This window comes from Lissotriton vulgaris, chromosome 8 (genome assembly GCF_964263255.1).
Source record: "Lissotriton vulgaris chromosome 8, aLisVul1.2, whole genome shotgun sequence".
NCBI classification, from domain to species: Eukaryota; Metazoa; Chordata; class Amphibia; order Caudata; family Salamandridae; genus Lissotriton; species Lissotriton vulgaris.
Window position 1 is genome coordinate 1,386,094,379 of NC_141696.1, and position 26,009 is coordinate 1,386,120,387.

Here is a 26,009-nt window from a genome sequence, read left to right on the forward strand (position 1 = left end):
GTAACCTGGGGAGAATCAACATCTTACAAATCACAGCCCTCCCAACAATGAATAAAGGAAGTTGAGTCCAAAGTTATAGTGACTGCTGCATCGAGGAGAATACCCTTCCCATGTTCCCCTCAACAAGATCAGACTCATTGTGGTACACATTAACCCCTAGGTATTTTATTTTGTTCATTCACCAGGGATGCTGAGGGGCCGCCAGAGTCCCAGTCTGCTCTTACGGGACATTCTACAGATAGCTCTAGTAGGATCAGTGCAGAAGCATAGAGCAGCCGATATTAAGATTTCATTGATAACAGAGGATTATTGTGAACCTGCTGGAAATACTTTCAACAAACCTTTTTATGTAACCTGGATATCATTTTATGCGTCCTGTTTATCGTATGAGGCAACACACATATTGATGCTTAAAAAGTTTTAATTTATCTTAGATAAAAAAAATATTTGTGCAAATAAAGACAATTGTTCAAAAAGAAATCTTATATGACTTGGATGCTGCACAATCCTTGCCAAAGCCTTACATTTTGATAATGACGATCAATTCCATGTTTTCGGTCCCCGTCTGCCCCTCAAGGATTTTAAGCATTGGGAATAAACAAGACTTGCCCCCATTTATCTTCAGTCCTGAATGGCCACCAAATTCGTTCAGAAGATCTTACAGTAGTGGGACATTACTAGTACCAACCCAGTGGAATAGTCAGGACCCTTTGACCTTAAGCAGGCCAGCAGTTCCATTGCCAAAGTAAAGATGATGGGTGAAAGTGGGCACCCCTGCCTGGTGCCTCTCATGATAGTTATGGGATCAAAAATCACTGCGCCCATACGGACTCGTGCCGTTGGGTCAGTGTATAGCAGTGACACCCACTTCCACTCCTGACCCACCCCCAATCTATCCAGCACCATGAAAACAAAAGGTCAACTCACTGCCTCAAATGCATTTTCGATATCAAGGTATTCTATCCAATGTTGGTCATTGCAACACCGAGCCAATCTATTATCATGAACAGACGTTGAAAATTAAGGAGCATATTCCTACCTGGAATTAAGCCGTTTTGGTCTGGATTTATTATTGTCAACGCTATTCGGATCAGTCAAGTCGACAATATCTTCCCATGGATCTTATAGTTCAGGTTCAGGAGCAATAGCAGCAATATGATCCGACATTTAAGGAAACCCTGCCAGGCCTGGGGAGAACCACTATTTGCGATTCTCACATGGAAGCCATTAAACTGCCTCTGTGGCTAGCCTTCGTATAGACCTGTAGTAATCGTTGTGCTAGCCCTGCAGTATATGCAGCATAGATTTAGACAGGAATGCCTAGGGTTTTGACTCATGCTATCTGCTTGATCGCCAACCTGACCTCCTGTATCGTGACTGCAGCCTCCATCTCTTGTCGCTGCTCAATTTTTACACCTGAAGAGCAAGCTTATCTAAGTACTCCCTCAGTGAGTCCTGGAGTACTCCCCGTGGGTCTTCAATTTTTATGTCTTTATTGCATTTTTATTTTTTTTAATTCTCCCAAAAGTGGCAGTCACTGTATTAACATGGGAAATAACACATAACTGCCACCAATAATCAATTACACTCAGTAACTGACCGTGCCCGGTGGTACTGAGGTGCAGCAGCTTGTGTGCCCTGCAGAGGTCCAGTTAACACTGGAGATTGTTATGTGCATCCGGAGATACCGAATAAGACACAATGTTAACATGACATGGTCAGAAGGTGCAATACCACTACTGCAGGAGGACCAATATTCAATATCATCCATACAAGAAAGAAGAAGGGAAGGGGGGGTGGGGGGGAATAAGGGGACACAGCAGAGTCATCCAGGACATGGGACCCCTCTTCTGACCAAGGGTAGGTCCGCTGCTGGTGGGGTTTGCCTTGTTAGTCCAGCAACTTAGGCACATAGGTATCCCACTTCGTTGCAACACCAGCTCCGCCCTGCCGGTGAACATCTGGGGACATGGCATCTGCCTCCACCACTGCCCACTTGTGTACTACTCTGTTCCAGATCATTTCCAGAGGTAGTGTGGCCGCCTTCCAGGACATTGCTATTTGACATTTAAATAAAATCATTGCTAAGTACACAAATTTATCGTGTCTCAGTTTTTTTGGTCCTAGCCATTATCCCCTGTAGACACAACAGGGGGTCGGGGACCGTCGGTGTATCAACCACATATCTGCATAACCTCCATCATTCTCATCTATACCTGTGACAGAACCGGGCACACTCCAGGGGCGTAACACAGGTCCCCGCAGTCCGCGCAGCCCCCGCGGTGTGGGGGGGCCCCTTGCTCAAGGGGCCCCCTCAGCACTGCACCCTGGTCGGAGAGCTCCAGATTGAGCCCGGAGGGGGCCCCTGTAAGTACCGTGCAGGGAGGCCCCCTCACTTTTCGTTACGCCAGTGGCACACTCATACCATTTGGAGAAAGGTCACATCTGGGTGTTTGCATGATGGGCACTCCGGGGACGAGAGCTGAAACATCCTGTGTACTCGGGGTGGCATGAGGTAAGTCTGGTGTAGGTAATTAAATAGCGTAAAATTCAGGAGGGCATTGCAAGAGATTGCTTAACATATTCAAGTGCCTTCTTCCATTGTTTAACTGAGAGGGCCACTCCCAGGCATTCCTCCCACCTAGGCTTACTGTGCATTGCCTAATCTTTGCCCTTGGTTGATAATGCGCCATACAATACTGTAACAACCCACCTCCCCATCCCATGAGTAAGAACACATTGGAGCCCCTCATGCAGCACTGGCATACATTGACCCATTCCCCAGGTGTCTGGCACCGCCAGCACAAACGCATTGTGTGGCAAAAAAAGGGACGTCCCCAAGCTGTGAGAAGATTGAAAATCAGGAAAAGGGACACAGAAGCCTCCGTGTAGAGATCCCCCACCTGACTAACCCCTGCCTCCCGCCATGGATCGGTACTATGGACAGTGAGCATGGTTCCCTCTCTCAGCACACTCCATAGCGATAGGTGTGGCTCATGGGCATCTGTTAGAGTGAGGGCTTAATGGACCTTTTCCAGCATAGCCTAGCCACTTGCGCCAACCTACTCAGTCCTCTCAGAAGGCTGCATCTGTCCATCAGCCAGTCTAATATCTTGGTCCCCTGGAGTTGGTCCCAGATAGCCACACTCTCAGGCATCATGGCATTGGCCAGCCACCACAATGGCCATTGCAGTTGGGCCGCAGCATGGTAGAGCTCAAGGTTAGGCGCCCCCATACCTACCGCCATCAAGGGTCGCAGGAGCGTGGCGATCGATAGCCTCCGTCGGCCTTACACCCCGACCAAGTCCCACATCACACCCATCAGTTCCTTGAAGAAAGTACAAGTGGGCAGTACTGGTAAAGCTGTGATCAGGTGCAGAGTGTGTGGTAAAGCTAACATCCCTGCTATTGATGTATGTCCCATGGGTGAGAGAGGAAGGCTCTTCTAAAAGGCCAAGGATAGGGGCACAGCAGCCAACACTATCCTGAGATAGGGGGGCGTGGCCAGCAGCATGGCCGACTAGACGTGCCTGAAAGGAGCTCTGGCCGAGCCAAACACTAATCCGACTACACATATCCCCCAAACCTTGGAAACGACACAACACGGATGTCCTGACGCCCGAGTACCTGTTACGGGCTGCTGCAGCGGCGATCCGACGCGGTAATCGCCTGGGAGCCGGTGAAAACGACAGCTCCTGAGATCTGTCAGCGTCCATGATGGCGGCCGCGGAGCTCGGCGGAGAAATGCGCGCCTCCACACCCGGCGGCCCCCGGTGCAGGTGATCCTGACAGACGGTGGCTCCACGACCTGCCTGGCCGTCTGATCGGCCCGTATAGTCCCCCCCGGGTAGCAGGAGTCTGATCGCGGGGCCCGCCGGCCGCCTGATCCCAAGATGGCGGCCGGCATAATCTGCGGAGGCTGGTGACGACGAGGTACCCCCCGCGGCCCCCACCCGAGACGGGGTGAGACCGGGCCCTGCAGCAGAGGTGGCGCGGCGGACGGGCCAAGGTGAAGGAGGCGAGACCGGGACCGGTGCAGCGCCAGGAGCGGGACACACCACCTGACACGGCGGCCGCCTTAACCAACATGGCGGCCGCGAGGTAGGAGCACCCGGGGGGACGGCGGCACATTGGAGGGCCGCAGTGGAGCGCTGAAGCCTGCCCGGCCTCGTGGTGCTGGAAGCCCCGAAGTCTGAAGGGGGGCGGAGTAGGCTGAGTGGGGCCTCGCAGCCCGCCACACGCGACGCTTTAACACCCATGCCTGCACCTGGGGCCTGAGATCTTGGGGCTCTCGGTGGGGGCTGCCTGAAGTCACCGGCGGGGGAGCCCCCCCCCGGGCCGGGAAGTGAACGGACCCTAACCAAGTGGCGGTGGGGACACTGACATAAACCGCCCGAGGGACACAGGCAGAAGGAGGCCCTCCGTAAAGTATAACTGTCCCAGACACACGACCGACCCCGCCGCTACACAGAGGAAGAGGGCAGTACAAGGAGACCCTTCCCCTGGGCTGTGCAACCATGGGAAAGAGAGACGTGGTGCCCAAGACCACGAAACAGGGCCCGATGGACAACTTTGCGGCCCCGCGTCCTATGGTGGACCAACAGTCCGTACAGCCGGGCGCCCGCAATGACACGGCCATGGTGCTGGAGGCCATACAGGCGTCTAGAACGGACATCCAAGCAACGCGAGCAGCTTTGGAAACCAAAATTGGAGAGGTAGGGTCCGAGGTAACGCTACTGCGGCAGGACTTCAGGAACTTGGCAGAAAGGGTCACGACGGCCGAAGCGAAACTGACTGACAACGAGGAATCTATCACGTCTCTCAAGAAAGACATGGCGGAGCTGCAGGCCTCTCACTGTCAATTACTCTGGAAGGTTGATGACGCCGAAAATAGGTCAAGGCGGAACAACCTACGCTTTGTGGGCTTTAGGGAAGGAATTGAGGAAAAGAGTATGACCGTCTTCCTCCTCGACTGGCTGAAAACCACCTTTCCGACGGCACGGTTCTCTCCGTGCTTCATCATCGAGAGGGCGCATAGGGCACTCCTGGCCAGACCACCGGAAGGTGCCAGACCGAGACCAGTGATAGCGCGCTTCCTAAACTTCGCAGATCGTGATCTGATCCTGCGTGAAGCCAGGAAGATGGGAGAGATCCGCTTTGAAAATACTACCATAATGATCTTCCCGGACTACAGCCAGGAGGTCTCGAAACAGCGCCGCTCCTTCGACGCCGTGAAGGCAAAACTGAGGTCTCTAAAGATTCAATACATGCTCCTATTCCCGGCCAAACTCAAGGTCATCTATCAGAACAAATCCGTTTTCTTTGCACACCCGGACGATGCGTGGCAGTGGCTCGAGGAGCGACCCATCCTAAATAGCAGAGAAGCAGCGGGCCGTGAGGCACAGGACAGGTTGCTACGAGAACGACCGAGATGGGAGAGACCGAAGCCTCAGCGACGGAGAACGCAAAAGACTCAGCAGAAGACACCGGCAACACCCCATAGGCCACGGGGCATGCATGACGGGGGAAGGGGCAGATCGACGTCCCCGGGCAGCGTCTCGGTGGCGGGCTCGAGGTTCAGTACCCTGAGAAATGGAATCCGCTCTGAAGAAGAGGATATGGAGGAATCGGAGGGCCGTGCGTCCGGTGCAGAGGAGGAGGACAGCAGAAGTGATTTGTTGCACCCGCTGGCCAAAGAAATACAGCAGCTGGAGCGAGACTCTACAGGTCAAGGGACTCATGTAGACACACAAGACTCATTTTCGTGAACAATGGTGCACTGAGATTGGGAAGAGATGGCGGCTCGGCGATGCAGAGCAAGCAAGTTGACACCCCCCCCCTACTGTTCTTTGTGTTTTTAGTGCTGGTTATTGGTTAATACGTGTGGGATGTGTGGGAGGGCGACAGGCCTTCTCCCGTGGATAGTTCAATCCCGTATGGGGCTGCGACTGGAAGGGGAGGGAGGTGGGGGGCAAGCGGGATTACCTTTTACCTCATGTTGGGGTTGTTGAGAGGAACAGGGGGGAGGGGGGAGTTCAGCAGGAAACAGCAGGGCTGTGCCAGCCCATACCTGGAGTCTATCCTACTCGAAGGCCCCGCTCGGGGGGGACGCTGCGATGCAAGATGGCAAGTACACTAGATATTCCGCACAGCACTGACTCAGGGGTCAAGGTGCTAACATGGAATGTGAACGGCTTAGGGTCCAAAATTAAAAGAGGTCTGGTTACAGCCTACCTCAAGAGACTGGCACCTGATATTATCCTCCTCCAGGAAACCCACCTAAAGGGGAATCACTGCGCATTCATAGTGAGGGGGCGATACACGGTCCTGGCGCATGCAGGCTACACAACGGACTCCAGGGGGCTTGCGATTCTTATAAATAAAGCAGTGCCATTTACGATTACACGCACCTGGCTAGACCCGCAGGGCACGTATGTGGGGGTTCAGGGGATGTGGAAAAGACGTAGATACACGATATTGTCAGTATACGCCCCACCCAAGTTACAGCCACGCACACTAAAGGCAGTCTCCGCCATCCTGCTGGACACGGCTGACACCACGCAAGTAGTGGGAGGGGACTTTAATGATGTGATGTGCACCATGCAAGATAGATCGGGGTCACCACACACAGGGGGACACACAACAGCCTTAGCACGGCTCATGACCACCATAGGCCTCACTGATGTGTGGAGATGGCTTCACCCTACACAAGAAACATATTCATTTTACTCCGGGGCGCACCAGGTCTTCTCCAGGTTAGACTATGTTTTTGTATCCCGGCAGGAGATTGCGGCGGGTGACCTAGCGGAATACAAGGCGAGAGGGGTCTCCGATCACTCCCCGCTATACGTCCACTTGGGGCGGGTGAAGGGAGTCAGGAGGCCGCAATGGAGGTTAACGGCATGGGACATTCAAACGCCGGAAATACTCGGGGGTGTACGGGCGGACATTAGGGTCTACATGGCTGAGAACGAGGATTCTGTGGAATCCGGCGCTACCCTCTGGGAGGCGATGAAACCAGTGCTCCGTGACCGCATCCAGAGTAGGCTGGGAGAGGCCAGGCGTGCACAACAGGGCAAGATAGCGAGTGAGGAGGCGAATGTCCTGGCCTTGGAAACGGAGTACCTCCAGCAGAATGAAGAGGTGCGCCTTAGACGGCTGCTTGACGCGCAGAGGCACTATAGGGAGTTGGCCACAGACGAAGCACGCACCCAGGCTCTGGCGACTCTCCACAGGCTATACGATGTGGGCGACAAGTCGGGCAAACTTTTGGCTTGGCTGAGCAGGAAGGAGCGAACGTCGCGCTGGGTGGATCAGATCCAGTTGACTGGGGACAGGAGGGTGACCACTGATGAGGGTATAGCGGAAGCCTTTGCATCCTATTATGAGGACTTCTACAGGGCCAGGGACCTGGGGGACAGTGAGGACGCCCAACAATACATGGGCGACATGGAGGTGCCTACCCTGTCCACAGACGCTAGTGCCACCTTAGAGGCGGACTTAACCCTTGAGGAGTTATCGGAGGCCATAGCGGCAATGAAGCCGGGGAAGGCTCCGGGGCCGAATGGCTTCCCGGGGGAATTCTTTAAACGGACTGCGGACTTATTGCAGCGGCACATGAAGGCCCTCTTTACCGATTCCTACCGGGCGGGGAGCCTCCCTCCGGACCTGGACCTGGCTATCATTGTGCCAATCTACAAAGAGGGGAAACCTAGAGATGACTGCTCATCCTACCGCCCAATCTCATTGCTAAATATAGAGACAAAAATTCTGGCCACAGTCCTGGCTCGTCGCATGCGACAGGTCATCACTGAGTTAGTGCATATGGACCAGTCCGGCTTTCTTCCGGATAGGGCCACTAAACTAAACCTCCGTCGCACCCACAATTGGCTACAGGAGGTCTCCAAGAGAAGTGAACCCCATTGGTTCCTCTCCCTGGATGCGGAGAAGGCATTTGACGCAGTCCACTGGCCTTTCCTGATGGACACCCTCCGAAGGTTTGGGTTTGGACCCAAGTACTTAAAATGGGTACAGCTCCTCTACTCGAACCCGAGAGCGAGAGTACGGGTCAATGGGAGGCTATCTCGCGAGTTCCCTATCGGGCGGGGAACGCAACAGGGCTGTCCACTGTCCCCCCTCCTATTCACCCTCACCATCGAGATCCTCGCGATACAAATCAGACAGAACCAGACGGTCAAAGGGTTTACATGGGGGGACTCAGTTGCCACACAGGAAAAAATATCCCTGTATGCCGACGACGTACTACTGTTCGTGACAGACCCAGACACGACTATCCCGGCACTATTCAGAGAGCTTGACGACTTTGGGGCGCGAGCAGGCCACAAAATAAACTGGCACAAATCCATCCTCTACGATCCACAAGGCATGGAGAGGGGAGCCTGCCTGCCAGAGTCACTTATACATACTAACGACGGCTTCCAATACCTGGGAGTCTTTATAACGCTAGATAGGACGCGCTCCTTCACTACCAATTTATCCCGCATTATGCTGGAGGGACGGCTGAGATGGACAGGTGGAGACAGCTCCCGCTCACCTTACTGGGGCGTGCTGCACTATATAAAATGATCATTCTCCCTAAGTTCCTCTACGCGCTCCAGAATGAGTACTATCCATTGCCGAATAAGACCCTGGACACAATCCACGCTGACCTGCGAGCCTTCCTGTGGCTGGGGAAACAGCCGAGAGTGGCGCTCTCCACCCTGCAGCGACACCAATACAGTGGGGGGATTTCGCTCCCCAACCTAGAGGCCTACTACTGGGCGGAACATCTCGCCCCAATTAACGAATGGCTGCACGCTGCAGCCGACCACCCCACCTACGCCTTGGAAAGGTCTAAATGGTCAAGTGAAACTATACTACACTATATGTATGGGGAAGCGGTGGGAAAGCAGTTCCTCCCTGCCACCAGGATTACGTTAACAGCCTGGACTAGGGCATCCAAAAGAATGGGCTGGGAAAAACGGCCCACTAGACAGACACCCCTCTGGTGCTGCAAATTGTTGGGAGAGCTCCGTAAACTGAAAGGCTTTAGACAGTGGGACGACATTGGCATCTCCACAGTGGGGGACGTGATAGCAAGGGGAGACCTGAAATCATTCCAAGCACTTAAAGACGAATTTGGCCTGCGCAACACCCAATACTACAAATACGCTCAACTGAAACACGCATGGAGGGCACAAAACATTGCACTTTCGGACCTTCCTGAATATGCTCCATTAGAGGGTAGGCTGCTGCAGGAACAGATAGGGAGGGGGGCGGTATCCCTCACATATAAAACCTTGACCAACAACATGCTAGGGGATCTGCAGGTGCTACGGGCTAAATGGGAGGCGGAGGTGGGAGACATGGAGGATCTTGACTGGGAGCTCGCCCTCATGCATCCCCGGGAGGTGGCCATCAAGTCGAGGCTCCGTCTTATTCAATTTAAGGTGCTGCACAGATCATACTTTGACAGGGTGAGGCTATTTAGGATGGGCAGAGTACCTGACACGACATGCCTTAGGTGCCGCCAGCAGAGTGCGGATTTCTTCCACATAATCTGGGGTTGTGCAGTCATCCAGGACTACTGGGAGAGTGTGTTCCTGGAACTGGGGGAGGTGCTGGGAGCGGACCTTCCACGGGACCCCAAATTGGCACTGTTGGGCACGACCACAGAAGTAGACCTACCCCGCCCCTTGATCATCTTTCTGGTATTAGCACTGGTGGTGGCAAAACGGGACATCGCACGGCGCTGGGGGGCCCCTGAAAAACCAGACTTAGAGGAATGGAGGCGTGGATTGGATCTGTACATGGCGGCGGAGAGAGTGACCTACAAAGCCAGGGGTTGCCCCAAAAAGTTCCGGAGGGTATGGGCCAAGTGGAGGCACTATCACGGACTAGAATGAGACATTGTGAACTGGTATCCTGAAGCCTATGGAACCCTAGCCTGAATAGTCTAGGCGCCGGGATTGCATGCTTGATAATTGTATACCACACTGACCAGTTCCTATGCTAGGGACAGACAGGAACACTTGAGCGGGGGGGAGAGGGGACCGGGAAGGGGGCGATGGGAGGGAGAGGGTAGAGACCTGCTGTTTTATGGGATGTTTCTAGTTTACTGTTCTTTTTTCAGTGGCTGTTTCAAAAGCAAGAGTTCTAATAAGGGGTGATATGTCTAACAACACCAGAAAAGTTGCGTGCTGTCGGCTAGAGCGAAATGTTGACGCTCTACCGAGTGCTGATCCTTTGCATGTGTGATCCTTCTGTTGCAACAATAAAAAGAATTAAAAAAAAAAAAAACACTATCCTGAGATTATCATCAAGGAGGTCCCAGTCTCAGTGAAATACATTTATCCCCAGAAAGCGAAAGGTTTCCATAGACCAGGGCAAGTGGTTGTTCTGAAGCTCCAACCGTTCATCCTGTTCCACCCCGCAGACCGAACAAACAAGATTCTCCCCAGTTGATCCCGAGGCTGGTCCCCTCTTCCAGCACCGTCTCATCAGTACTAGCTGTGCCTTTCTCCCAAGGGCTTGTTAGGTGTGCCTAATCTGACTCTTCATCCCCAGGGTGATATGCATCTCTGAAATCACGTTTCCGCAGTCTATTCTCTAGCAGCCTATTTTCCAACATACATTTTTCTACAGGCATTGTGTGCAGATATTTAAATACCTGAGATTCATGCAGGTCATAATCAGACTGCAGATGTGCAAATGAGTAATTTGCCAACACGTTCCATACATCTCTGACAGTTGTGGATAACCTGAAGGCTCCCACTGTCTAACCTCCGTCAAGGTATTTCATCCCTCTCATCCTAGTTCCTACCCACAATGCTGTCCTTGACATCAGCTTCCTCTTACAAAGAATCTGTTTCCTTTGATTGACCCAGACCTCAACCACTAGTGTTGTGGGCAGCAACAGTTCATGTGCCACTCATCCCAGTGAAGCACATGCCTGTGTCCTTCTGTTCCAAACACATATCTCAATTCGGAGGGCTGGTTCCACATGATGACCAAAGAGCCCACCATTTACACCAGGTACCTGCACAGACTGCATAGTGAGAGACCTACTCCGCCTTCAAAAGTGCTTCTCTTTAGGTCACCAACATTATGTGAGGGCTGCCATTCTTCCACAGCAAAAATCTTACCAGGTCGTCCAATTTCATCCAGGGTTTCAGGAACACTATAGGACATGCCCTGCTGTACAGACATATATTTTGATGCACAATCACCTTATAAAGAAGGGATGTTCGTCTCCACAGTGGGGAGGGCAACTTATTGCAATACTGGACATCAACATTTAGAACTTGCACCAATGGGTTCATGTTGCGAAAGTGTGTGTGTGTGGGGGGGGGGTCTGTCGAGACCTAAAGCCCCAGGTATTTAAGTGCACACTTTCAACCCTGAGGCAATGTGTCTTTCAGTGGAAATAACAAGGATCTCGACCACTCAACTCCAAATGCATTACTTGATATACATTGCTTTAGCTACTTGTCAGTCTCATGCATGGCTTTAAGCACATTAGCTCCAGACACTTCACTCTCCAAAACAATTTATAATCTTGGAAAGGAGTAGAAACTATTTTCTGTGACCTGACTGTATTCATTCAAAAGTAAAAAGTGTGAACTTTCCAAACCATAATTATCACATGCGTTACCAGCTCTCTATGTGAAATGGAGAATAATACCTGGATTTTGTATTCTGTGGCACAGCACTAGGACCACTACCACTGTCATCTGGTACTCCACACATCAGCAGTCAAAGTGTGCTTTTTACTCCCCTCACCCCTTCTCCAGACCCCTATTTCTCGCATCCATAAACAGCCCAGTCGCATGCGCAAAACATAGATAATCCAAACAGTGCAATACAAATCTCTCCCAGCAGTCTCTTTGAACAATCATATAGCACGCAATGTGCACTTCTCACTTATCAGTGCTCACGCAGCAGTACAACATGCAGCCAGTATTGTAGACAGGCTCTGTAACAACAGAAAACCTGGACATCTTCATAATCGAGAACTCCTCCACCCCTTCCACAAGGCAGAAGGAGGTGTTATTGTCACCTGCAGTTCAACATGCAGTGGAATTCTCCATCAGTCTACAATGGATTCCGAAGGGAGCGTGGCCAAGCACCATGCCTGGCAGCATGCACTCGCTGCTGGCTTCGTGGCCCAACAAGAAACCTTCTGCATTCTGGGGGGAGGAGGAAGGGATGATAAGCCCCATGAAATGTGCTCTTGCTTTGTTGATGGGGTGTGTGTCTGTTTGAGGATCCTGGTAAAGAATCCACACCGGATCAACATTCCGGTGGTGGGCTTCAAAGAGGCCTGCATGGACGCCAGCAGCATCCAAAGCTGAGGAGGGCTGTAGCTGGGGCTGCCCATCGTGAGTAGCTGTCACCTGCACCCATAATACTGAGGAACTCTAGAACTGGCCACCGACCATTGTTCCCCCTAAGGAGGAAGATGTGAGGGGTCCTGGCGGCAGGTCCCATATGGGTTGTGCAGCTGTGTCTGAAGAGATCAGATCTTGGCCAGGAGATGAGCACAACGTGAAACTAGAGCGCTGGCCCTCAACAAAGGCAGCAGGTCCCAGGCCTGTAGCACCTGAAGGCATGAGTGACCCGGGGATTCTCCCTGCATCTTGGATGCTTACAATTTGAGCCCTGAGCATCTGGTGACCAGTGATCCTAGTCGGGGGCTCCTGCTTCTTCCTCCTCCTCTTTGGCTGTGGAATTAAGTGACTGAATCAACAAGTGTGTGTTACATGCCAAGGCCTGATAGGTGCAGCATGGTTTGAGAAGTGTTGGGACTCAGAAATGTGATCCTGATGTTGGGCCCCGAACGGTGACGTGACTGCGAGATTTCCCCGTATAATGTATGTGGTGCTGTTTAAGGGATGTAGGGGCTACTTTGTGGCTGGAGGTAGGGGGACATCTGGGACTGTGCGGCCTTTATGGGCATGGACATAATGGCCCCTGACCAGGTAGCTCAATAAACACTGCGGGTCCTCAGATGGGCCTACAACGGTTGCTAGCTAGCTTGGTGACCCTAACTAAGGCCAATGCTGTGTCACTGGAGGTGCGACAGACCATGTAGCATAATACCTAGAACGATTCTTCTCTCTACCATCTCTTCATCATGGTGAAAGATAACACACACACAGAGTGGCACTGAAAACCATGCTGGATCAATATGCTTTCAGGGCGAATGGCAGTGCACGGGGGCTCAGGTCGCAGCAGGTCCGACTGCCACCCGGAAGGTCCTTTAGGGACCGATATCCTGGCTGCCATTCGAAGGTCATCAACAAAGCATTGGATACAAAGATAGATGCTTTATCCTTGGAGATCATCCTTCTGAGAACTTATTTGTTGAAAGTCAGTGATAGATCCCTTCAAACAGAGAAGATGGTTGAGGTCCTGAAATCCAAGATGAGTGAATTAAAGAGCACTCTGTGTATTCCTGGTCAGCGCTGGCCCATCACCTGGACAACAGCATAAAAGATGAGGAGGGGGTCCCAAAAGAGGGGGCTGCAACCAATGGTTCATGAAATTTCGAAAGGGAGTACAGGGTTGGCAACCTGAGAAGTTCCTGGAGAGCTGGATTACAAATACTCTTCAACCAAAGAGGCTTTCACAATGTTTTACAGTGGAAAGGAGAAACAAGGCGCAGCCACTGCTTCCCCCACCTAGGGTACAAGCTTGGGCTATTATCACCAAAATACTGAACTTCCAGAACACGGATCTCATTCTGCAGCAAGCCAGAACTGTGGCAGACATTAGGCATGAAGGGGTGGTCATCGGGATATTTCCGGACTGAACACAGAGAGTCCAGTGGCTTAAAAAAACCCTTTAAACCAGTCAAGCAGAAGCTGAGGGCTCGGGCCTCAAGTTTATGCTCGTTCTCCTGACGAAACTACATGTGGTGTGTAGGACAGTAGGGTCTGCTTTCCTATGGTCACCCCACTTTTTGCTTTTTGCTTTACTGGTTTTCGACTTAATGTGGCTGTGGGCCTGCTAATCAGACCCACAGCCTAGCTGTGCTCTCTCTAAATTCAATACAATGTACTTTAGGTACATTACCAATTGGACATTGGGTCACCTTATGAGCCTCTGTACAGTGTACTATAGGTACCCAGTGCTCCCAAGGCCTACCAGGGGCTGCAGCATGTATTATGCCACCCCTGGCTGGCCACTCACATTGACGCAACTGGCTGATCACTCAGCTGGGGCAAGGTCGTGTAATGACCCCTTGCTTAGGGTGTAGTATCCCTATACCTACCTTTACATATAGACACATATATACCTATAAGTCACTCCTATGGCAGGCCTTAACAATCCTGGAGGCAGAGTGCTTGGTTTTATGTGAGATGAGGCTCTAGCATGAGCTGAGCCTGTTTGCAGCTTTCGGAACCGTGTCCTTATAGCTGTTCTATGATATAGCTATACCATATACTCTTAAGTGCATTATAATCCTCGCGGTTGAATGCTAACTTTGGTTTGGCTTTATCAAAAACATGTCGTGTAAGGTGTCATACGCTTTGGAATACTACCCTCTCGCCAGTTCTGGTGACGGGTGTAGCATTCCACCCTTCTAGAGGGAGAAGACATGTTGTTCCTAGTAAACCCGGTTAAAGTTAACCAGAGCCTCAGCATCACAAAATGGATGCTGCTGCCACAGACACAAGTCTGACCTCCTGCTGCTGGGAGTCCTTCCAGCGAAGGAGGCTTGGACAATCGGTTTCCTGTCTTGGGAGGTGCTAGCACCACCCCAGACAGGCCATAGTGTATTGGGGCAGGGAGGGCTGAATGAAATTAGACACTGCCTGGGGCACACAAGGTGTCCCATGCATAGTACGGTTGAAACCAGTTGCTGGGGCACTCCAGCCCCAGCTCTGGCGCAAAACTGGACAAATAGAAAGGGGTATAACCACCCCCTTCCCTGGTCCCACCCATTGGAGGGACCTAGCAGGTAATCCAGCCCCTCAGATTAGTATATAGGTAGGAGCTGAGTCAAGAGACTTTAGATTTATCCTGAACTGAAACTTGAAACGAAACTCTGGACTTTCGATATTCTACTCAACATAGAAGACTGAAGAATCTCCCTTGTGGTCAAGGAGTGACCACCCTGTGTAAGCAGGCACCATCAAGCGATCAACGGTTTGCTTTGTCGACGCTCCCGCCGGAGCCCGAGCACAGAACCTGACAAGACCCTGACTTCCAGACTTCCTTCAGCCCGATCCACAGCCACGGCAAAGCTGAGACCGTGGAGGCGACGAGAGACGTGGGACTGGCCATCTTGGAAAGCCTGCAAATTGCTTTCCGTGCAACTTCTGAGGCACCCTCGAGGTTGTGCATTGGGGATTGAGAAGCCCCAGCCCCGAGCATCATCTGCACCAAAGATCAGCCCTCCACACTCCACGTGTGCCGCGTGGGGCCCTTCTGCATTTTCCTGCTTGATGCATCTGTCCGGTCACTTGCCCGTTGCCTAGTGGCCTCTGTGGCGACGAACCTTTGAATTTCCACTGCTGGCCTGGTTGCTCCAGGCAGGCCCTTGCTTCCCTGAAAAGGAGAAGCCCATCAAACCTTGCTGGTCTGATCAAGAAGCCATATTCGATTCCTGCGTGGGTTGCCTTTGCCAAGGCTTGTTGACTCCAATCCGGAAGCTGACACAGCCGACAGCAAGATCCTTTACGGGACAGTCTGAGCCCAGCTCCTGGTTGTCGTCGACACCTCCTGGTCTACGTGGCTGCAGAGACAAGCTTCACAACATCACCTGATTGCCTCGCAACATCGCCTGGTTCCTTCCTGGTTCCTTCCTGGTCACTGGCTAGTGACTCAGACTCTGTCCCCTCTGCTTTCAGGTACTCTTCATCCTCGATCCACCCTTGGATCCAACCGGACACTTCTCTCCTGGTCGCCTGCAGCATCTTTCTTCAAGGCTCCATAGGATTCCGCGACAAAACCCGACACACTTTGAAACCTATGCACCCGCTTCCAGTGGGTTAGGTATCGCGAGTACTCCGGTGCTCCTGTGGGTATTAACTATCCTAGTGTTCTAGTTTTCAGTAGCTTTCTCCTACTCCACCCGGAAGTGTCCTAAAAGAACTAGTTTCCATTTCTTTTGTTCCCAATCTAACTCTATGGTAACTCGCGTGTGTGTAAAGACACTGCACACGCCTCCATTGGGCCTCCTGCTTCCTATCCTTTGGTAGTACAGTGTAGCCCCAGCGATTCCCTAGGCTCTAGGCCTATCCTTTGTTCGTGACGTGGTTCTTATCCCACTATTTTAGTATATGGTTTGACGTGCCCCTAGGGCACTACTGTATTTTGTGCAACTTATTGTATGATAATTAGGTATCTTGTTATGTGCTTGTGCTTCTGACCTCATAAAGAGTTTAGAGGGGTTGTGTTAGTAATAAATACATATATATTTTATATATTTTACCTGTGTGGTGTCCTTTCATTTGGTATTAAAGGGGTTGCATATGGTAAAATAGCTGGCTTCACATGCCCTCTTGAGTTTAGTCTAAGACTGCTTTGTCCATGCTACCACTAGGATAGCTGGTCTATAAGGTTGACTTTACAACCATCAACATAAGGGTTGTGTGGACTGATACAGGGTGCCCACTAGAATAGTGGACATCACATATCAGGCCAACTTCTCACAAGGGCGGTATGTCATTGGGGTTGGAGAGTTCCTTTATGATGCTGAAGAGCTCTTTGCTGTCATGTGCATTGTTATCCAGGCAGTCTTTGAAGGAGGATCTCTTGGCTAATCTGATGAGGTGGTGATATCTGCGTGTGGCGTCCTTGTGGGCTGCGTGGTTGTCCGGAGTGCGTTCGTGGAGCCATATCTTCTCCAGTTTCTGGCATGCGCGTTTGGAGGTCTGCAGCTCGTCGGTGAACCAGGTGGCTCTCTTGCTGGCGTGGTTGTTGGAGGGTTTCTTGAGCGGGGCGAGGGTGTTGGTGCAGTCGTCGATCCACTGTCTGAGGTTGCGGGCTGCGGTGTCTGGGTTGGTGGGGTCGGTGGGTGGGTTTCGGGCGAGGGTGGTGATCAGCTGGTCTTCGGTGACTTTGCTCCAGAAGCGGCGAGGCATCTGTTGGGTGCGGTGGTGCGTGGTTGGTTTGTTGAAGGTGAAATGGATGCAGTGGTGGTCGGTCCAGTGGAGCTTGGTGGTGTGGTCGAAGGCGACGTGGGTGCCTGTGGAGAAGATGGGGTCCAGCGTGTGGCCAGAGGCGTGGGTGGGTGCGTTGATGAGTTGTCTGAGGCAGAGGTTGGCGAGGTTGGCGATCAGGGTGGTGGAGTTGGCGTTGTTGTTGTTTTTGAGGTGGAAATTCAGGTCCCTGAGGAAGATGTAGTCCGTGGAGGCGAGTGCTTGGGTGCTGGCGAGGTCGGCGATAGAGTTGCTGAATTGAGCTCAGGGTCCGGGTGGTCTGTAGATGAGTGTTCCCCTGAGGGTGGTGTTGGGATCCATGTGGATCCAGAAGTGCAGGTGTTCGGCGGTGTTGAGGGTGTCGTCTGCGTGGGTGGTGACCTTGAGGGTGGACTTGTGGACGATGGCTATTCCTCCTCCGATTCCGTTGGCGCGATCCCTGTGGGTGACCTTGTAGCCGTCCGGGATGGCTATGGCGATGTCGGGCTCCGAGGAGTCGTTCCACCAGGTCTCGGTCAGGAAGGCCATATCTGGGGCAGAGGTGTCGAGCAGATCCCAGAGCTCGACGGCGTGTTTGCATGTGGAGCGGGTGTTGAGGAGTATGCAGCGGAGGTGGTTGGGTCCAGTCCTTGGAGGTTTGGTGGTCCTGCAGGTGTGGCAGGAGAAAGGTCCTTGAGTCAGTTTTGGGGCGGCTTGGAAGCAGGTGTGGTTTCGGCCGGCGTTGAGTGCGTGGAGGGTGCTGGCATCGTAGCGGAGTCTGGTGTTGTGGCGTTCGCGGGGTCCAAGGGTTCTGGGTCTGGGTGCTGTCCAGGTGCGGACGGGCGCAGACGGGCTTGCCTTTGGCGCGCCTTCTGCATGCCAATGGCGCTGCCGCTACACAGCCTCCATAAGAGGGGGATAGGGAGGGAGGAGCAGCTGGGGAGCGGGTGGCCAATGGGGAGCAGGGGGGCGGGGCCGCAGGGACGCAGCGGCGGGAAGGAGCGGGAAACGGCGGGAACCAGTTGGGGGCCAGGAAGCAGGACACGAGGCAGCTGGCGGCCGTTCGGTGGCGTGGGGAGCGACCTGCCTGCATGCAGGGTCAGAGGTCGCTCCTACGCCACTGCACGGCTCCCTTAAGAGGGGGATAGGGAGAAAGGTGCAGCTGGGAGGCGGGAGCAGGGTGGCCAATGGGGAGCAGGGGGGTGAGGCCGCAGCAAGGGGAAGGAGCGGGAACCAGTCGGGTGGCAGGAAGCAGGAAACGAGGCAGCTGGCGGCCGTGTGGAGCAACCTGCCTGCATGCAGGGTCCTCCCTGCCGGCGTGCAGGGTCCCCTCGTTGGTAAGTTCAGGGACAGTAGGGGCCTCTGAGAGAGATAGGCACAGCGTCCAGGTGATGTTTCAGGGCACAGCGCAGCAGCGTGGGACTCACCGGGTTGTTTCAGTGCTTCAGGGACCCGCCTCCGCGTCCTCCATTATTGGCAGCCATCGCCTGGGCGGTGGCACGATTGCCGCTACTCGCACTGGTGGGTGCGGTCTCCTCCGCACTTCACCGGGGTTGGCGTCAATCAGGAGCCCCGGCACCTCCACAGTCCCGTCGCCTGTGAGTTCATTGATAGCAGGGGACTCTCAGTGGGATAGGCACAGCACTCAGTTGGTACCTCAGGGCACAGCACAGATCCCATCAAGCACCCTCAGCATTGCGTAGTTCTCGGCCTCTGTTTCCCTGAATTGGCTGCTGTCGCAAAGGCCACATTACAGTTTATGTTGTGTGTAAATGGTTTCTTGGCTCCTGGGTGGGTTGCTGTGTGTTCGCCTTCAGCTCCGCGCGCTCGGCACAATTGGTTCGCCACCAGCGATATTGCAGGATAAGTGCCTGGGCTCTGGAGCTCTTCTATTCTGCGACGCCATGATCAGGGGTTAGCCACGCTCCCCATGAAGAGCTTTAGTTGATAGCAGCCAACCTTGACATGGCCTTTGATAGATTGAACTGGGTCTATTTAATGGAGGTCCTGTGGTACATCTGCTTTGGTCTGTTTTTTTGCAGCTGGGTGAAGTTGCTATATACTAATCTGTCAGACAGTTGGATCGCTACCTTCCTCTTCGCTGTCACGTCTCCACCAGTTCGTCTGCAGTCGACGTAGCACTTTCTGTAATATGGCATCTTGTGCAGTGGCTTCCTGGATGACTTCCAAAGGAATTGCTGGCGGCCGCGCTTGATCCACCACGAAGTGGATATACTCCTCAGCAATGGAGTGCTTGGACACTGACGATGCTTGCGGGTGTCGTGACATGTAGTCCGCTGGGTTCTCTGACTTCCCGGGCTTGTGCACTATCGTAAAGGTATGTTCTTGTAGCCGTAGACCCCATCGTTCAATCCTTGGTGGCATTTTGGATTTCGGATTGCCAAAGATCGTGACAAGTGCTTGGTGGTCAGTAATCATGGTAAAATGTTTTCCATAAATAAAGACATGAAAATGTTTACATGCCCACACAACCGCAAGACTTTCTTTTTCGGGCTGCGAATACGCTTTCTTGGGATCTGACAGGCTGCGACTGGCATAGGCAACGATGCGTCTTAAGTCAGTGTCATGTTCGTACTGTGCCAGAATCGCACCAAGACCCACAGGGCTGGCGTCTACAATGATCTCCGTTTTCTTGTGAGGGCTGAAGTATGCTAGATTGTCAGCAGACACCACCGCCTGCTTGATTTCTCTAAAAGCTTGTTCACACTCAGGAGACCAGACGAACGGCTGTCCTTGCTTTGTGAGGGTCCGGAGGGGATGGCTGATGGTCGCATAGTCCTTTATGTAGCGAGCACAATAGCTGGCCATGCCCAGGAATAACCGCAAATCACCAACATCCTGGGGGCTCCTCGTTTCATTTAGGGCAACTACCTTGTCAGGGTCGGGTTTCATTCCATCGCCTGAGAATATGTGACCAAAGAATTTAAGGGTGGATTGGTGGAATTCACACTTGTCTTTATTCAATGTTAAGTTGGCATCTAGTAAGGCATGGCATACTCGATCTAAAGCCTTGTCGTGCTCCTGAACGGTAGATCCATACACGAGAATGTCGTCTCTGTAGTTCAGGACGTTGGGGACATGATGGATGATCTGTCGAATTGCCTCCTGAAAAATTTCCGCAGCCGAGGAGATGCCAAAACATAACCGTTTGTACTGAAACAGTCCAAGATGGGTTGCAAACGTAGTGATGTAACGTGATTTGGGATGCAATTCCAGCTGGTGGTACCCCTTGCTCAGATCAAATTTCGAGAACACTCTTGCTCCGTTTAGTGCAGAAATCATATTGCTTAGATGTGGCCCCGGGTGACGCTCCCTCTCTATGGCTGTGTTAGGGAGGCGCATGTCGACACATAGCCTCACTTTGCCAGGAGTGCCCTTCTTTGGTACGATGACTACCGGCGACACCCAGTGGGTTGGACCATCTGTCCTTTCAATGATATCTGAGGATAAACGTTCTTGAAGTTCATCCTCGACAGCTTGTTGGAGGTGAAACGGTACTCGGCGGGGATGTTGCGCCACCGGTCTGTTTGTTCATTGATATGAAGGCGAATTTGGAACCCCTTCATCTTCCCAAGCCCTTGGAACAACCTGGGGAATTTATGAATAATGTCCGATTGTCACTGACCCTGTAAAGAATGTCGACAAGTCGAAGGTGCTCCGCCGTTGGCAAACTTATGAGGTAGTCAGCCTCTGGGCCCTCAATAACATGGATGAATGCTGCTACAGCCACAGTCTTGTGCCTGAGTTTTGTTGGAAACTTCCCCAGGCAAGGAAGAGGCTTCTTGGACATCCAGGTAAATACCCGAACATGGGCAGGACTAGGGGTGGTTGTGGCTCCATCCTTTCATATTCAGTCACAGGAATGTAATTGAGGGACGCTCCACTGTCCAACACAAATTTGGTTGTGTGGTTCCCCACGCTGATGTCCAAATGGGGATATTTCTTGAGCTGGTCAGGATCTGCGATCATGTTCGCATATTCAACAGTGTACTCAGATTCTCTTGACACTGATCGAGAGTCTCTAGATGGCGATCTACTTAACCATTGAGATCTTCGTGATTCCTGGCTGGAATGTGAAGAGCCCGGTGATGACTTCGGCCTATCCTGGACTGCTTTTGCGTGATGTCTTCTGGTGTCAGAGCGAGATGGCCTCAACACTTCACCCCGTCTCTCCTTTTGATAGTCTCCGCACATTGCCTCGAAGTGGTTCGTCTGTCCACATTTTCGGCATCGTTGGCCCATGGCAGGGCATGCATCTACATGTGGATAGTCATATCCACACCTGTGGCCCCTCTTTGATCTCTCTGGTTTCCTTTCTCTTTTTCGACATCGGTCACACCTCCTATACTCAGTGTGTCGGTGACGGGACACCTGTCGGGGTCTCCACTGTTTTTCCCTCCAGCTTCGGCGACCGCTGCTAGCCTGTACTCGACACACCTGCTTTCGGCTTTCAGTTCTACCAGTCTCAATGCTCTTGGCGTGTTCTTCCGGCTGGTCATACACACAAGTCATTTCCTCAATGTCATCTAACTCATGACGTTCCTCAGCAGTCGCCTTCGGAGCGTCTCAGAGGGGCAGCCATCAATGATTTGCGATCTAATAGCGTCATTCATTGAAAAAGTGTCAAACTCACAGTGTCTAGATAATCGACGCAGTCTCGTGATGAATGTGCTCATGGCTTCCTATTTTCCTTGGCGTGCTTGATGAAATGCATGTCGTTCATAATCTACATTCCTCTTGTGTAGGAATTTCTTGTTTAGAGCTTCTCGCACCTTGCCATAGTCACCAGCATCCGTCGGAGGAAGGTCTTTGATTATTTTGCTAATTTCTCTTCCAGCAAGATTGCGAAGGGCGATCAGTTTATCCTCATCTTCCGTCACCTTGGACCCTTTGATGTAGTCCTCAAAGTCCTCAACCACTCCTGCCATCTGGGGCCCATGCTCTCTCCAGTGGTCAGGGCTAAGGGTTCTGGGGGCCGCAGATGTGACACCCCCGTTATGATTGGTTTGACCTCATTTCGTTGTGGGGAGGTGGACGGAGTTACCATGGTGTCAGCACACTTTTTTTTTTCTTAGCTTGGCACGTGCTTGTTTACGATTTCACCTGTACATTGGCTTGTGCTTGTTTACTATTTCTTAATTGCTTTGGCTCGTGCTTGTTTGTTTCTGACTGTATAATGCACCAATGCTTGTTTATCACTGAACTGCCTGACTTCAAGATGGCCGTTCACAAATTACACATGAATGTCTCGTTGGCTTGCCTGACTTCAAGATGGCCGCCCGCTTGAAACTCTCATTCTCCACTCGGTGTGGTTTCATTCATTTCTCAGCTCACTCGGTCTCACTGGGCACTCACCGAGGATCTCGTCTCCGGACACCAGGAATTATGCAGCACAGCTCCCACTCCCAGGCCACTTACACCGTCAAGGTAGGCTAGGGGCAAGCTCCGATTTCTTCCGTCCGCCGCGTGCCGTTTCTCATGCATCGGGAGTGAGACCCAAGGCGGCAAAGTCGGCGTTTTTCTTCTGGCGCCTCCGCGGAGTCACTCGCTTCTTCAGGCACTCTCTTGTTCTTTCAGGGCACTTCAGGAGGACTGTGGTGGGCTCCCAGTTCCTTTTTATCGCACAGCCTGCGGGCACACTTAAGACTTTTCTTTTGGCGCAAACTATTGCGTCCAGTGCCGGAGAGGCAGCGCTTCAGTCACGCTGCTCAGGAGGGGCTCTACACGATCGCCTGATCGCAGAGCGGCTCATCCACCGCTGGCCTAGGGCTGTAGGCGGCGGCTTCGTGGGGCACAGACGGCGCGACAGCGACCACGTCTTTGCTCGTGCCTGGGACAGGGTCGTTCTCGATTCGGCAGGGATGGCAGGTCGCCTCATCCCACCCTCGTCGCCAGTTGTCTTGTCTTGACATAAATAACAACAGACTTGTTGTATATACTTTATATGTACTGAGCTTTATTAACACGTCTGTTCCAGTCCCTGTCCCTACTCTATCTGCCCTTTCCTGTCCAGCCTCCTCCTCTTCCCTTGGCCCCGGCTAGCTCCACCCACCCAACTACTAGACTGCTGACTCTCTCACACCATGGGGGCCTAGGCGAGATACGACCACCCCCAATAGGGGAAGACGCCTACCTTGGCAGGAAAGCAAGTGGGGGGGGCATATAAGCGCTGCTCTCCCAGGTAAGCTCCTTTCTTCACGGAGCAGGGGAGCAGTATCGGCGTCTGAACTTTTGTAACCTTTGGTGGAGGGTTTGGTACCTGTTCCCAAAAGCGACGAAGCAGAGCTCTGCCCAGCAAGACCACATTCGAGCACTGGGGGGCTGCAACCTGGCCCAGTGCGATTGCCGGCGGCGTGCAGGGACGGAGTGCTACCCCGACAACCCTGCGCCTTACCACGACAGCCTGAGCTCAAGGAAACCGGCGAAGCAAGCCCAGCGCCGGTAAGCTGAACAACAGGATCGCACTACCCCGCTTTGAGGCTGCTCACCGACTGCTGCCGACGACCAGGCCCCCGGAGGGTGTGAGCTGGGACAGGTCCAACGGCAGCGGGAAGAAGGGACGACAGGAAACTTACCCTCGGCCTACAGCGCTTCACCGGATCAACCTGGACATTCGGAGCAAGTCTGGCGCCGGGAAGCAGAAGTGTTGCAGCCGGTGAGCCCTGAGCCCAATCGGGCAGTCTGCCAGTGCCAGCTAGCGGGCAGGCCTCGCTCGCGGCCTCTGCGGGTCCAGCGCGCATGCGCACCCCTGTGAGGACGAGCACGGGCAAGTGCGCTTAAAGGGGCAGGCGCCTGTTTTGTCCAAAGAGAAAACTGCGGGATACACACTGACAGTATCACGCTATACAAATACGGAGGCTACGGCAGCATGGGGCATAGGAGCTGATCCGGCTCTGAACCTCACGCACTAGTTAATGAGCGCACACCCATAACAAAGGGGCAGGCTGCTGTTGGTTGTTATCCCACGGCGATTTTCGGGACATTCAAGGTAATTTTGTGCATACTAGCGGTGGCAGCACCCCACCCCGGCTATCGAACATTGATTGTGCACGCCAGAAACAAAGAGGCAGGCTACTGTTGGGTGTTATCCCATGGCGAGTTTCGGGACAATCAAGCGTGTATTGGTGCATAAAAACGGTGGCAGCACCCCACCACGGCTATCAGAATATTGTTGTTGGTGCAGCACCCCACATGGGCGCATCAGGGAGCACACCTTTGCTTGGGGCATACAGAAGATGGCAACACCTTGCCTGGTAGCAGCGCAAAGAATGGCGAAGAGAGGAAATAAACAGCAAAAGGAGGATCTCGGTGACCTGTTGAGATGGATCCGGGCAACATCAAAGGTCCATGGGAGCGACTGGCTGAAACCCCACTTGTTGGACGACGCCGATGAGGGAACCAGTAACCAACAGCGAGACCACATCAGCGCACCAGCGGCCCAAAGGAAAAGGCGGGCTCCGGCTTAACTCGGGGATGCAGCAGCTCCCAAGAAGGTGCCCCAGAGGAAGGCCCAGCCACCTGTAGCCAACACAGTGGTGGCGGGACCAAGCAGGGGCACCATGTACACAGCAGCGAGTGGTGAGCACTGCTGCTAAAAGGTTTAAGCACGCCGAGTACTGGGTTGGCGGGAGACCAAGCAGAAGAGAGACAGGGGGTCATGCAGGGAGCGGTAGCGGCAGGAACATTAGCTGAGGAACATGTTTTTGGGTTGCCTTGGCACCTAATAAACCTAGGGCATGCACGTCATAACTCATTAATGGGCCAGGGCTCGTAAGGGGCCAGGGGAGATACAAGGTCACTGTTAGCAGCTTGGGGGGGCACAGCCGTACCAGGCAGCATGTCCACCGCACCCCTGACACCAGATCCCTTCGCACAGCCATCACCTGGCCCAGCATCGCTGACCACCAGGGCCACAGGTCTAGCAAGCCTCATACCACTAGCGTTCAAGGAGAGGATTTGGAAAAAGGAGTTAATTGATATTTTCTCACTTATAGAGATACAGCTAGAAGGGCTGGATCTGACAACATGCAATAAGAAGGATGAGGATAAAAGGGAGAGGTGGAGGGAGCGCAAGGAGAGAAATTTGGACAACTGGCTAGATGCATTCAGAATCATGGCCTGCATCATAGTGGATAAATTCCTGCGCTGGCTAGCATATGACATAGGTTTCAGACTAAAAATGCAGACGCACCCAGAGATGGAGTGGAACGAGGAATATGTGTCTTGTTTTATTTATAAGATGATGGTAACTAAGGAGGCCAAATCTTAGGCAGGGAGGAGCGATCAGCCCTTTCAGGGGTCCTTCCACAAAGGGAAAGGGAGGCCTTTTCACAAGCCTAAGCAGTTCGGCACATGGAAAGCACCACATACTAATGGGACACCGGCAATCTGCTGGAAGTTTGAGGCGAACAAGTGCACTTACGGGGCATCGTGCAAGTTCCAACATATCTGCTCCTCCTGTGGAGGAGGGCACCCGGCGGCAGGATGCAGGCTCAGGAAAGAACACAAAGGTGACAAGAAGGAGACCAAGAAGCAGTGAGTCAGACACTAGGGGCACCAAGGGGGCAACAGGACATCAAACATACAGACTAGCATGGTCCCCCATTGACACGCACAAACTGTGCAGCCTAGCCAACAGATACCACGACCAGTCAGACACAGAGAGATTAGTCCACGGCTTTGAGGAAGGTTCCCCATCCCATTCACAGGCCCTTTTCCCTCAGGCAGTGGGAAAAACCTAAAATCCACACTGCAGCACCCAGGAGTGGTGACAAAGAAAATAGAAAAGGAGAAACTATTAGGTAGAATAGAAGGACCACTCTCTGCCCGGATGGGCAGGGACCTGGTGATCTCTCCACT